The sequence below is a fragment of the Aedes albopictus genome, chromosome 2, assembly GCF_035046485.1.
Source record: "Aedes albopictus strain Foshan chromosome 2, AalbF5, whole genome shotgun sequence".
NCBI classification, from domain to species: Eukaryota; Metazoa; Arthropoda; class Insecta; order Diptera; family Culicidae; genus Aedes; species Aedes albopictus.
In genome coordinates this window covers 399,684,731-399,699,208 of record NC_085137.1, presented here as the reverse complement: position 1 = coordinate 399,699,208, position 14,478 = coordinate 399,684,731, and positions in this window count along the sequence as shown.

The window sequence follows — 14,478 nt, the reverse complement described above, 5'->3', positions numbered from 1 at the left end:
TGTGCGGCCATGCAGCGATCGTTATTATGAAGTCGAAATAATAAATACCGAAAATCATTCACTTTTTGTGCATTCTTGTTGCTTCAATATCAAGAGGTAACATGAATGTTGTTAGTATCCAATCTACGAAGTATACCGTATATACGCTAACGCTATTCTTGTTGCTTCAATATCAAGATTTGCCAATGTATGTATTGTTTTCAATCATGAATCCTGTTTATTGGTCCATAAGTGGTTTAAATCGTGATTAATTAAATTTATCGCGATATGTAACATGATCCGATAACGTGTGATCCCATGATAAAGCGTGTATCAGATGCTTTGATTGCCTGTGATCCCATGATACAAGCACGGGGCGAGGGTGTCGGCATCATGCTACTGCAAGAGCAAAGGCAATCTTGAAAATTGTTCGTATCCTGTATCATTTCTTCCATCCTTGGTCACATGTCACAAGTGTTTCAAGATAACTTCAAAAACTTCAAACACATCCCCATCAATCAGCACTAACACCACCAGGCCTGCCTCTGTCTCTACCCGCTACCATATACTTCGTCTTGGTAGAGTTAATAGTCAAGCTTATCCTCGCTGTCTGTCTCTTCAAAGAAGCATAAGCTTCCTCTGCCTTACGATCGATGCCGATGAGATCAATATCGTCCGCCAAGCCAACGGGCATGTGCGACCGTGGGTTTTTAATTCCATTCCTCTGCACACCAAACCCTCTAACAGGTCAAGCAAATTTGAAAAGGCATTACCCTGCTTCAATCCATCCAAGCTCACAAACGAGGTAGAGACCTCGTCCGCGATCCGAATAGCGTTGCGCATAATTAGTATCAGCCTAATTAGGCTGTTACAAACATTTATTTCACTTTTTGTCCTACCACTCTTTGGCTGGTCGAGGGGGGGGGGGGATAAAAATAAAGCATTTAATCTGAAAAATATTAAAAACTCATCGGATTTGTTAAAGAATTTTCAGTGGGATCCGATATTTCGATATAGTTATTTATGCAACAAGTTGCAAAATGATGATTTTTTCAGCACGAGTCGTACATTTATCCAACGAGGCTTGCCGAGTTGGATAAATACGACGAGTGCTGAAAAAATCGAGTTTTGCAACGAGTTGCATACAACATTTTTTGCGATTACAACAAAATACTTGATTACGATCTTTTCCATGCGCACAAGTCCGATTTTTTTTTAATCAGGTAGGCTATGTTTATAAGCGTCACAAGTACTCGGCGTCGCGTCGTCAACGAGCGTTGTTTATTTCTGATGCTGCTGCAAACTCTACGTCTGTCTGGCTGACCAAATCGGATTTTGAAGTAGCTTCATTCGGATTTGATCTGCCGAATAGTCATAGAGCTGCCATCGAATCTGCCAAAACAGGAAAGACCCGGAAAGATCATAAGCGTTTCAGAAAACTTGTGAAAAGTGTACCCTTGCAAAAGTGCCGAAAAGTAGTACTTTTCGGCACTCTTAACAGTGCCGAAAAGTTCTACTTTTCGGCACTTTTGAGCTAGTGAAGAAAAGTAGGCCATTTCGTTGCACTTGCGGCGATTGAAAAGCATATAGCACGTAATTGCAAAAAATATTTTTTTACCTTCCCTCTCAAAATGCAAAATCCAGCCAAAATTTTTTGAGGGGGGGGGGACAAGAAGTCAAAATTAAATTTGTATCAGCCTTAATTTCGCCGGAAAACCATGTTCTGACATTTTCAGCCAACGCTCATTTCTTTTCACTGAATCATACGCTGCTTTGAAATCAATGAACAGATGGTGAGTCTGCAGGTTGAACGTTTGATCCGCCCTCACGAAAACCAGCCTGGTATTCGCCGACGAAGGACTCATCAAGAGGTCTCAGTCTGTTCAACAGGACACGCGACAGTAGTATCTTATATGCCGAATTTATAAGGGTAATCTCTTGTTTGCGCCCTTTCTTGTAGATTGGGCACATGAGGCCATCCAACCAGCTGGTTGGCAATTCTTCATTCTTTCAAATCTTTACAATAATCTGGTGGATTGATTCATAGCGGCTCGGTTCCATGCGAAGTTCGACCGGGATCTCGTCCTTCCCAGCAGCCTTGCTGTTTTTCAGCTCCTTAAGGGCCTTCTTAACCTCATCCAGTGTTGGTGGTTCCACTGCTTCATCGTCATCCATTATGGTAATCCTGTTCCTAGGTGCCCCCTCACTGCTACCATTCAACAAATCTTCCACCTAGCTGCCACCATTGTTTTGTCTGTCAGCAAATTTCCTTCCCGGTCATTGCACATGGCGGGCACTGGCGCAGTCTTGTGCCGCGCACCATTGACAGTTGCATAAAATCTCCGCATATCGTTCCTGTCTATACTTTCCTGCGCTTCAGCAATCACACTCTCTTCGTGCTGCCGTTTTTTAATGCGGTGGATTCGTTTCTCAGCTGCTCTTGCCACCCTGTACCGCTCCCTGTTGAGCCGAATACCGGCCAGTAGCATTCGGCTTCTGGCGGCATTCCTTTCGTTCGTCACTCGTTGGCACTACTCGTCGAACCAACCATTACGTTGGCGTCGCTGAGGGGCACCTATCACCTCTTGCGCGGATGTTGTCACAGCTTTGTGGATAAAACCCCATAAACTGTTGACATCTCCAGATCCGTTGGTCTCTGTCCTATCCTCTCGTCCAGCTTCTGATAGTATTGCGCAGTTACCCCTTTTCGGCTGACAAGCGTTGGATATTGAAACGCATCGTTCTGATTTTTCTTGAACTCGTGACGCTTGGTAATCGCGCGCGGAATTTTGCGGCTACAAGATATTGATCTGAGTCAATGTTCGGTCCTCTGTAGAACATCACATCTATAACGTCCTTTCGGACGTCATAGTCGCCCGTTGACCAACACGTGGTCTATCTGGGAGCAAGTATCACCACTCGGGTGTCGCCAGGTGTGCTTTCGGATATTCTTACGTGCGAAGTAGGTACCTACTGCTGAATGCCATCCATGTAGCAGCAGCGAATGCCACAAGGCGCAGACCATTATCGTTGGTAACGGAATGAAGGCTTTCCGTTCCAATGACAAGTCGAAAGAAACTATCTCTGCCGATCTGCGCATTTGCATCTCCGATCACTATTTTGGCATCTTGTTTTGGACACTCTCCGTAGGCCTTATCAAGGCTCTCATAGAACTCATCCTTCGTGTCATCGGGTTTATCGTTCGTTGGCGCATAGACGCTGATCTGCTTTAGTTGAAGAATTAGATTCTATTACATTGATGTTTTCCCGTAACGTGGGTAGATCACCTTAGAATGGGGTGTTACGGTGTAAGATCTACCATATCACATTTTCATCTCTCTATTTCCTGCTTGATTACTTCAAGCGCTGGAATGTATTTACAATGAATGGAATTTAATGTATTTTTTTACCCTTCTTACACCCCTAAGAAGGGTATAAAACCCTCTTGCAAAACTGATTTGCGATCCGAGTCTCATATACCAATCAACTCAGCTCCACAAACTGAGCAAATGTGTGTATGTGTGCGTAACAAAAAAGTCATTCAAATGGACGCTATTCTAGAAGTTTTTGACAAAATGTATCGTAATAAATTCCTCAGCCGTTTGTCAATTGATTTGGGTTCTCTTAGCACAAAATCAAAGCAATAAAATTTCAATGCGAGGAAAAATCCTACACGGGCTTGGTGGTCTAGTGGCTACCGCTTCTGACTCATATGCAGAAGGTCATGGGTTCAATCCCTGACCCGTCCCGTTCATCCTACTTTGTATCTTTCTATCCACTTTCTCTCTTCTCTACATATACAACTCATCACGAAGAAAAAATATTTGTAAAAACAAACAAATTTTAGTTCAATTCAACCGGAATTCAATGTTAATTCCGGCACAAACGACGGTTTAGTTAGATTTTACTACCCAGGGTAGTTAAAACAAACTAAAATATCATGTTGATAGATTTTCATAATCATTAGTTATTTTTACAAACATCCATTTGAAAACAACAAAAATGTTTGTTGTTCGATATGACAGCTCTGAAAACAAACATCAACATTAGTTATTTCAAACCAAAACATGGCGCTTGAAATTACCAGAATACCGTTCAAATAAAACGGGGTTTGGTTGTTGAATTGACCGACCAATTTGTTGTTTTTGCTTTGCTTACTGCTCCCCGCTGCTCCCCCTGGGTTCCGTATTTTCTTTCTGGGATGATGTAAAATTGAAACTTCCGAATAAATGTGTAAAATTTGTTCCATTTTATTTAAAACATCTCTTAATGTATAAACTTTACACTTTTTCCATCCCACTGGGAATGAGCATAAATCACCGGAGATGAGTTTGTGAATTCTATGACGGGGCCTTCAGGATTTCGCTAGATCATACGGAAGATACGGAAGAGTAGTAGCGGGACTGACGCCACTATGAATCCGGTCGAAATATTAATGTTTGTAGATACGCCTCACCGAAGAATCTGGTCAGATTCCGTCACCGATACATCGCACACGTTCTTCTCGTCAAATAAGAAATTCTTCGCTGTATGGGGAAAACTGCAACTCTCACCTCCGCCATGATGTTTTTTTGAGCTGGTGAAAAAAACTAATTTCAATTCAGTATTTTAAAGGTTTATATCAATCAGAATATCCTTGAGAATATCAACCCAATAATCAAAAACTTACATGCTATTATTGTTTTTTTTTGGTTTAATTTCTTAAGCTTTCTGATCTTCCGAGTGTCTTAATTCACCTTCCGAGTTTGCTCACACGCACAAATATCTTCAGATGACAGACAAAGGCAGTTCTCAGTACGAGCAGTGTCAGCGTTATAACTTTTAAACAAACCGAGGTATTAGTTTGAAATGAACGGAATTTCCGGTTGATTTACCTCCAAATAAGAGATTAGTTCATTTCAACCGGCAGTGTTTGTTGGTTCAATCCAGTATGTTGGTTTGTTTCTTCGATTTCTAACTGAAAGGGAACAACCGGAATTCCGGTGAAGACAAACTAAAATTTTGTTAGAAAACAACAAACATTTTGGTTTGAAATCACCACACTTGAGAAAACAGCGATTAGTAAAGACAACTAAATTCGTTGTTTGTTTCAAACCAATCTAAATGGTTTGAGTCAACAAAATTTAGTTTGTTTACAACTAATTTTCTGGTTTGTAAATCAACAAACGTGTTTGTTGATTCAAACTAAACTGTTTTTTCTCCGTGATGTGTAATCATATGTTCATAGCCATCGCTAGAACCAGAAACGTATTGAAAAAAAAAGTCGTTTCCCTCCCTTCCAACCAGTGCTAAAAATTTCATTTCGTCATATCTAAATTCAACCACCCACAGCTCATTTTAGAAGCTGAAGCTGAGAATATGATATATGAAAAACTTGTGCAGCTAAACCAGCTCTGCAAGAAAGTCACGGAAAAAACGCTATTTTTCGAATATTTAAGGTAAATGTCACGGACTACCTTTGAAAAATTCCAAATGATATTCACCGTGAATATCATTGGCATTTTTTCGAATGTAGTTCGTGACATTTACCTTAAATATTCGAAAAATAGCGGTTTTTCCGTGACTTTCTTGCAGAACTGGCCTAGCCGCACAAGTTTTTTATATATCATATTCTCAGGTTCAGCTTCTAAAATGAGTTGTAGGTGATTGAATTTAGACATGACGAAATGAAATTTTCAGCACTGCTTCCAACTTCCACTCACAGCACAGTATATATAACATAACGCCTACAAGTTATGCAACAACCAAAGCGTGCAGTGCCGCTTCACCACACAATCTATCACCTTACGAAAACTATAAATAAACCCCTATCCATGGATCGCATCACCGACCCAACGGTGACTCCCAGATCTCCCATCCTTTCCATCTAACAAATACCCCAGTCCGTGCTGGTTGTGGGGATGCAGAGGTGATATCGGTCTTTAGTAGCAATAACCACCACACTCTAACATTCCTTTCCCATCCCACCTGACTATAAGGACGTGGCCGGCGCCGTTATTGATCGAAAATGTATGAGTTGCTTAAATTGCAGTTTGAGAATAAGTGGAGTGTCCCAGCCCTTATTCATTTGGATCTCAGTGCAATTGCTACCACCCTGCCCTTCAGTTCAGAGAGGGTTTGGGCAGCGTCCTGCCAACTCGGTCGAGGCAGGATTCTTGGGAGAACAAGTAAGGGGTTGTTGAAAGATTATGTAATGTTATTCATTGTGTAATTAAAATCTAATCTTTCCTAAGCATGTTACGTAATATTTGAACAGCTTCATCAACGCTGATATTCTAAAGGGCTAGAATGATGCATTGAGCTTGTAGTGATAGTGAAGATGGGATGTAAATCATTATCTCGCGATCGCGTGTTTTCGTACTTTATGGAAAGGGTACATTACATAAACGAACCATTTTAAAAACACATCCGATATGTTACAATATTTAATGATTTGCTATCCATGTCCGTGGAACCATTCTGAATAGCCATTGAGTGAATACACTGGATTGTTTTATATTTTCATCTTGCGAATCGACCAGCCATATAGAAACTGAATCCAGTGTATCACCACAGCCTCTCAAACTACTGTACTGAATAACAACAACTAATCATATTCTTTCCTTTCCTTCTTTTCTTTTCCTTTCTTTTTACATGAGCAAAATAACTTCTCCGAGTATTACTATCACCACGCCCGAAGGCAAAACACCATGCATCATAAACAGCGGAATCGAATGAAGAGGAATCGTGAGTAAAAATCATAAAAACACCTAAGGTAAGTGTGGAGCGGACCTGGTGTGATGGTTAGAACACTTGACTGTCACGCCGAGGACCTGGGATCGAATCCCACTCCCGACAAACTCGCAAAATGTGAGTACTTCCTTCGGAAGGGAAGTAAAGCGTGGGTCCCGAGATGAACTAGCCTAGGGCTAAAAATCTCGTTAATACAGATAAAAAAAAAAAAAAAAAACCTAAGGTAAGAACGTAACTATTCTGTTTTCAACGTGTGATTAACCATCAAATAGATTCACTGGTCACGTGTAAGACGGAGTTTTGACGCCGGAACGTCGCGGCTTGACTAAATTCGACAGAAATGGTTCACTACTTGACTAGGTTGACATCGCGACAGGTTCTATACGTTGACGTTTTCAATGTAGTTGGCATTATAAAAATAAGACAAGTTTGCTTACTGTTGAAGCTTTTATGTTAACATTCAAATTAACTGCTATTAGAAGATTATAAAGAAAATCGTTATTTTAAAATGAATTAATTTCTCATTTTTATTGATTCCGTTAGGGATGAGTACACCATAGTTGATGAATAATCTGTGTTAGTTTTAATTGTTAATACAATAACCAACTAACCGACCTTGCCTTACAACCTTACTTAGACGATATTATGACAATAAAAGCAAAAGAGCAGGAGTTATGTTGCTTTAAACAATGGTGTGATCAGAATTAAAACTTAATCTTGTTCTTTTGTCAGGATCTAGAAACATGGAAAACTGTAGTAATTTAAATGTAATATAAACTATGTTATGATACGGTGGACATAAGGACAATTCAGACTTCATAGGGATACAAGAGATGAACACAGAAAAGCTAAAGACGACTAGCGACGACATAAGATACATTAACTGTATATTAACATAAGGCGTTCGACTGATAAGTTCTGTCCACAACATCGAATGGAAGCTCAAAAAGAGAGTTATTTGAAGATGATTCCAGTGCTGTAGATGACCAACATCGGTTCATCATAACAAAATTAATGTTTAACTTGCAATAACTTTCATGATTGCACAATGTAACTGGGGATATTTTTTGATTATTGTTTGGAGATGATGTCAGAAAAACTAGTTGCCCATACCGGCTAAAAACGCTAGCTCTGATGATTGTCACTGAGTAGTCTTCAAAAGTATCAGAACATTACATTTTTAGAGCTTCCACAAAATACGGGTGGGATGGGAACAGTAAGCGACACTGTATTTTTTGATAACTACTACGACCCAATACTAAATACTGCACACTTTGCTCAAGTTGACGACATCGTCTAGTCCATCGTGAGTATTGGTCCTAGTAGGGGGAAAGTTGGGAAAGGGTTCAGGCTTTGCTATCAGCTGTCCTGCAGCTCCACCTGGTCACTCTACAAAAAAAAAAAAAAAAAAAAAAAAGGATCTCAGTGCAATTGCTACCAGCTCAGATCAATCACGGAGGAGCAACCATTGACATGTATAGTCAGATTTGATCGTTGATCGTGATCGCGAGGAAAAATCCTACACCTTGTAACAATATCATTTGATAATATTCCAGAGTATGTAAGCTACATTCCATTTTAATGAGGCATTTGTTTTAAGGTATAAATCAAGTATTTTATGATGCACAAGGGGGTCATGGGACCAAGTCTCCGATGCAAGTCCAAGAACTCAAATCGTCCATAATACACCGTAGAATTTGGGAATAGACATTGCAACCTCTTTAGCCCGGCGACTTTTAGGTTTTGCGTGGCCTTAAAGATTGGGAGAGGTGGGAACCTTGTGGTTGTTCAGTATTATAATTTTCATTTTATTAAACTCATTTCAGTATTATAGATCAACTTTTTTGCACACTTAATTTGGAATACCGTGTTCAATAAATTTTTGACGAAAATAGAACAGCTGAATACCAATGAGAGTATATTACAGGTGGGGAAGAAGAAGAGATGGCTATGTATTAGTAAGGAAAGAAAAATGTAAACACAAATAGTGACGTCACTATTTGACACGCGTTCTTATGGGAGCTCGCTTTCCTTGTAGTAGTGACATGTTTTGCACCAGACACGGATCTCACGCACACGAAATATCGTCTTCCCCACCTCTATTAGACTCTCATTGGCTGAATACAGCTATACCAAGGAGAATACATTTTACTAAGGTGGCGCAGATAAACATTGCAAACCACTGGTTGTCTCTTCCACTCTTCTGGTGTTCTTATGCAACTAAAATAGTGACGTCACTATTTCTGTTCCATAAGAACACCAGAAGAATGGAAGAGACAACCAGTGGTTTGCAATGTTTATCTGCGCCACCTTAGTAAAATGTATTCTCCTTGCAGCTATACTGCCTCTATTCGCATAACACTGCCATAAGTTTGACCATTTCAAAGTTATAGCCAGTTAAGGCAATAAGAGTCAAAAACATGGGAAGTTCAATAACTACGTAACGGCTGAGATTTGACCATATGCGTAGAACCATTTTTTTCATCATTTATGGTCCTCTATCACCCTTAAAAAGTTTGCAATCAGGAACCTAACATCCTGTATTTAAGAGGGTTCAAAATGTATTGGAGTGTCCAAAACAGTGAAAAGAATCAATCTTGACTTTATTAGATTTTTTATTGATTTCATCACCATTACGTAATCTCTGAATGGAATGATTATTCCTACTTAACAAAAAAGAGCGCAGTAGTCGGGGATTCCATATAATCTTGAACTTAATACGTTGCTACCAGTAATCACGACACCCGTCAATGTTGTAGTTATGCACATAAAAGATTTTATGCAATTTAGTATCATAATTTCTATTTTATATAACTCATTTTGGTATCATAATGATCAACTTTTCCGAACTGGTTCATAATGCAACTGAAATGAGTTGCATAATAAAAAATAGTTGCATAATTTTCATAATGCAACTCATTTGAGTTGCATTATGAACATTATGCAACCCAAATGAGTTGCATTATGAAAAAATCATTGCATAAAATTTTGTATGGAACTCGTTGCAAAACTCGATTTTTTCAGCACTCTTCGTATTTATCCAACTCGGCAAGCCTCGTTGGATAAATGTACGACTCGTGCTGAAAAAATCAACTTTTTGCAACTCGTTACATAAATAACTATTCATGAATCTACTGCCAACCAGCTGCCAACCATCCCAGAATAAAAAAAACAATCCATGTTTGAACCATTTAACATGTAAAGCTTTTATATTAAGCCTAACTTTTTTTTATATACAGGGTGTTAGGTTCCTGAGTGCAAATTTGTTAAAGGGTGATAGAGGACCATAAATGGTGAAAAAAATTGTTCTACGCATATGGTCAAATCTCAACCGTTACGTAGTTATTGAACTTCCCATGTTTTTGACTCTCATTGCCTTAACAGGCTCTAACTTGAAAATGGCCAAACTTATCGCAATTTTTTTACCCTTATTCGAAGGATTACCAAATCGTCTCTACTGTCTTCTCATTTCGCCGCTTCCTATCCTCAATTGAACTTATCTGACACTAGTTAGGACTGTCTGTGGGAGATCCGGGTTTCTAATTCTGTGTAGGACTTGTTAAAACGGGATGCCTGATATGTACTGCGGACAAATGGGCTGGAAGTACTGAGCAATCCCAATTACTGTCGTACTAATCATATTAAATGCATGCTTTTCTACTTTTACATCCCGAACGTCGCCAACCGGCAAAGAGGACATGACGAAAAACGCGAGATGGCCCTAACAAAAACAAGAAATGCGATGAAAATGGTCACCGATGCAACGATATGGAAACAAAATAGATGAGAAATTATCGACCAAATCATAATCTATGAACATATCGCTTATGGACGAGAACAGCTTTCCCGGGAAGCTGACTAGACTGATAAGAGCAACGATGGACGGTGTGCAGAACAGCGTAAGGATTTCGGGTGAACTATCCAGTTCATTTAAATCTCGACGGGGACTACGACAAGGTGATGGACTTTCCTGCCTACTATTCAACATCGCCCTTGTTGAAGGTTATAACTTTTTAGTCGGGCTCCCTACTGTATCACAACACAACCATACCTCTCTAAATAAACGCAACCTGAATTGGACCCTGGGCCTGTCTGTGTTTCATTTCCTCATTCGTGCAGTTTTCGTGCTATGAGCTGCTCTTGGTGTGGCGGCTCGACAATCCTTCACTTTTTCCCCAGACGTCAAGCGATCAACAGTCGCCTCCACCTCGCGGAGATCATAAGGAGAAACATTTTTAGTGGTCCTTCGAACCGGATTGGGGCTCGGCCTCAGGTAATTTTATTAAATATTTATTTTTATATTTGTTTTCAGATTTTCAGATAACTTGATTTGCAATGTTTCGGCACAAGGGTCGAAACAAATTGATATTAAATGTGGCTAACATGTGGGTTAGCAAAAAAATGTAGTTTCATTCGGCGCATGGGTCGATAAAACAAAATGGCTGACATCGATCGGCATACGGAATTGAGAAGCTTTTTTCGGCTTAACAAATCACCAACATATAAACATTCAATGGGGCTAACATGTGGGTTAGCGAATACTTTTGGTTCTTTCGGCGCATGGGTCGATGAAACAAAATGGGTTAAAAACGCATCGGCATACGGATATGAGAGGCTTGTTTTTGTTAAGCAATTGACCAATTGTTAGGTTAGTAAAATACAACCTCGACGCTTGGGTCGACACGGAAGAGTGATGTAATATAGTTGCCGGTGTTTGGAAGTGAATTCATAAGACGCGTGGGTCGATGGCTGACATGTTGGTTGGCAGAAATTTAAAATGGCCGATGAGCATGAACTTGGAACATGGAGACATGAGAGACTACCGTATGGAAATAGTCATCAATTTTTCAAAATGGCGCACATTAGTTGTACAAAGCAAATGTTCGTAAATCATTGATAATAATTACATGAATTATTACTTATCATATCACCTGTTAGTAAAAAAGCTCAAAGACAATCCTAAAGTTGAAGACTGAGATCCATGCGAGAGAATTTTACATATTTACCGATTCAAAGGTACAAAATGTCAGACGACGAGAAACAACGAGACGACGTCGAAGGCGAACCTTCCAGTCCCGCAAGTCCAGTCGTGTACGTTGTGCAAACGGATTACGACCGTATCGCCGTGCAACGAAATCATGCCGTATCAAGAATAAACGGTATCATCAATACAATGACCAACTTTCAAGCTGATCGATTGGCCCTTGAAACTCGACGGGATATGCTCAAGGAGTGCTACAAGGCGTACAATCTTGCACAAAGTACATTGGAACAGTGGAATCCCGATGAAAGCACCAGCCGCGAAGAAGTGGAAGTCTACTACGTCAACGGACTTACTACCTTCGAAAAGGCCATTGCAGCCAAACCCCGAGAGGAGACTATGGGTAGTACTGTCAACAAGGATGGCGTGAGGCTACCAGCCATCGATCTTCCTGTATTCTCGGGCCACGGTGAAAACTGGTTGGAGTGGTTCGACAAATTCAACACGCTAATTCATCGCCGCGCATCGTTGGCCGTGGTACAAAAGTTCGAGTACCTGAAGCTTTCTCTACGTGGCGCGGCCTTAGGATTGATTGACTCTTTGCCAACCACTGAAGGCAATTATTCCATTGCATACGAAATGATCGAACGACGATACAACAACCCAAAACTTCTGGTTCAAAACCATACGAGGGAGCTTTTTGAGCTGAAGCCGGTCGAAGTCGAGTCGGCGGCTGCACTGAGGAATTTATTCGATTCCGCAAGAAAGCATCTCCGCTGTCTCGAGAATCTCAAGCAGCCGGTGATGTCATGGGATGCCATGCTAATCTACCTGATGGCCAATAAACTGGATTCTACCACTCGGAGGGAATGGGAATCTGTAGCATCAGGCACAACTCCGCCACTGTACAAGCAATTGGAAAACTTCGTGTCCGAAAGGTGCCAAGTGTTGGACGCAATGCCCTTGAAGCGCAAATCCTCGGCTGATTCCAACAACACAACCCACAAGAAGTTTAAGACAGAAGTCAAGGCGTTCACCATCACGAAGACACCGACCTCACAAAGATGCAGTTGTTGTGGCGCATACCATTTCGTCGGTAGCTGCAATCAATACAGAGCCAAGTCTGTCGAAGAAAAGATCAGAATCATCAAAAAGGCTTCATTGTGCTACAACTGCCTCAGATCAGGCCACAATGCTGAGCAATGCCGAAGCAGGAACTGTATGAAGTGCGACCGTAAACACCACACGTCGATCCACCGTGAAAGACAGGCACCCGCAACTACCGAATATGAGCACCCCAGGGTAGGAAAACGTGAGTAATTATGAATTGAAATCAATCAATGGTTTATAATATTGAATTTGAGACAATAAACTTTGTTACAGAATTTCACGGAAAGAGTAATCAATTAAGCTACACAATCCTGCCTACCGCCTCTGTGCTGGTCGTCGCCAATAGTGGCGTTTTGATTGCAAGTCGTGTATTACTTGATTCTGGATCGCAATGCAATTTTGCTACCAAATCATTCATACGCCGAGTGGGAATCACAACGAAGCAAGTTAATTGCCAAGTAGCAGGATTCGGTAATTTCTTACAACCCATTCACGAGGGGGCCACCGTGTCATTCAAGTCTCGCACAAGCAACTACCGTAAAAGTGTGTCAGTACTAGTAACAGATAGCATCACCGGATTGTTGCCACCGAACGATGTAAACGTAGACGAGTGGAACATTGCAGAGGTGAACCTCGCGGATCCGGAATTTCACCTAAGCCGACCAGTAGATATGCTACTTGGAACCCCAGTGCTGTTCGACATCCTACGAAGTGGAAACACCAAAATAGGTGAAGACTTGCCGTTCATGCAGAACACAGAGCTAGGATGGATCATAGGAGGAAATGTAAAACGAATGGAGGAGAACCTAACTGTGACTCTATTCATGAACGAAAACGTCAACAACTACTTGTGTCGTGATTGGACAGACGAGGAAACCCTCTGTGAACAGTATTTTGTGGAAACAACATCGCGTACCCAAAGCGGAAGATTCAGTGTCAGATTGCCTCTCAAAGCAACTGTTTCTGAACTTGGCGAATCAAAAACAATGGCGCTGGACAAATTTTTAAGGTTGGAGAAACGGCTAGAAAGGGACCCTGAGCTACAGAAGGAGTACGTAGCCTTCATGGCTGATTATCTTCGATTGGGTCATATGGAAAAAATTGACGGTAGACAGACGTTTAAAGAGGGGCCGAGGTTTTATTTTCCACATCATGCAGTGCTTCGACCGGAAAGCAGCACTACCAAACTGAGGACAGTCTTCAATGGGTCGGCTACAACATCTAGTGGGTTGTCCTTGAATGATGTGTTAATGACAGGACCTTCACTACAACAGGACATCTTCAACATTCTTCTGCGATTTCGGTGCCATCGATATGTGTTGACGGCTGATATCAAAAAAATGTTTCGGCAAATAGAAGTACAAGAACAAGACCGTCAATTACAGCTGATACTATGGCGGTTTTCTCCAGACGAGCCAGTAAACACCTACCGGCTCAACACCGTCACGTACGGTACATGTTCAGCTCCTTTTCTTGCAGCACGTTGTCTCAAACAGCTGTCGTTGGATTTCGAAGATGAGTATCCGGAGACCTGTCGAGTAATAAGAATGGATTTTTACATGGACGACGCGTTAACTGGTCACGATCAAATAGAACGCCTAGTGGAAGTAAAGGAACAACTCACAACAATTTTGAGCAGTGCGGGATTTGAGCTTCACAAATGGAAGTCAAATGAA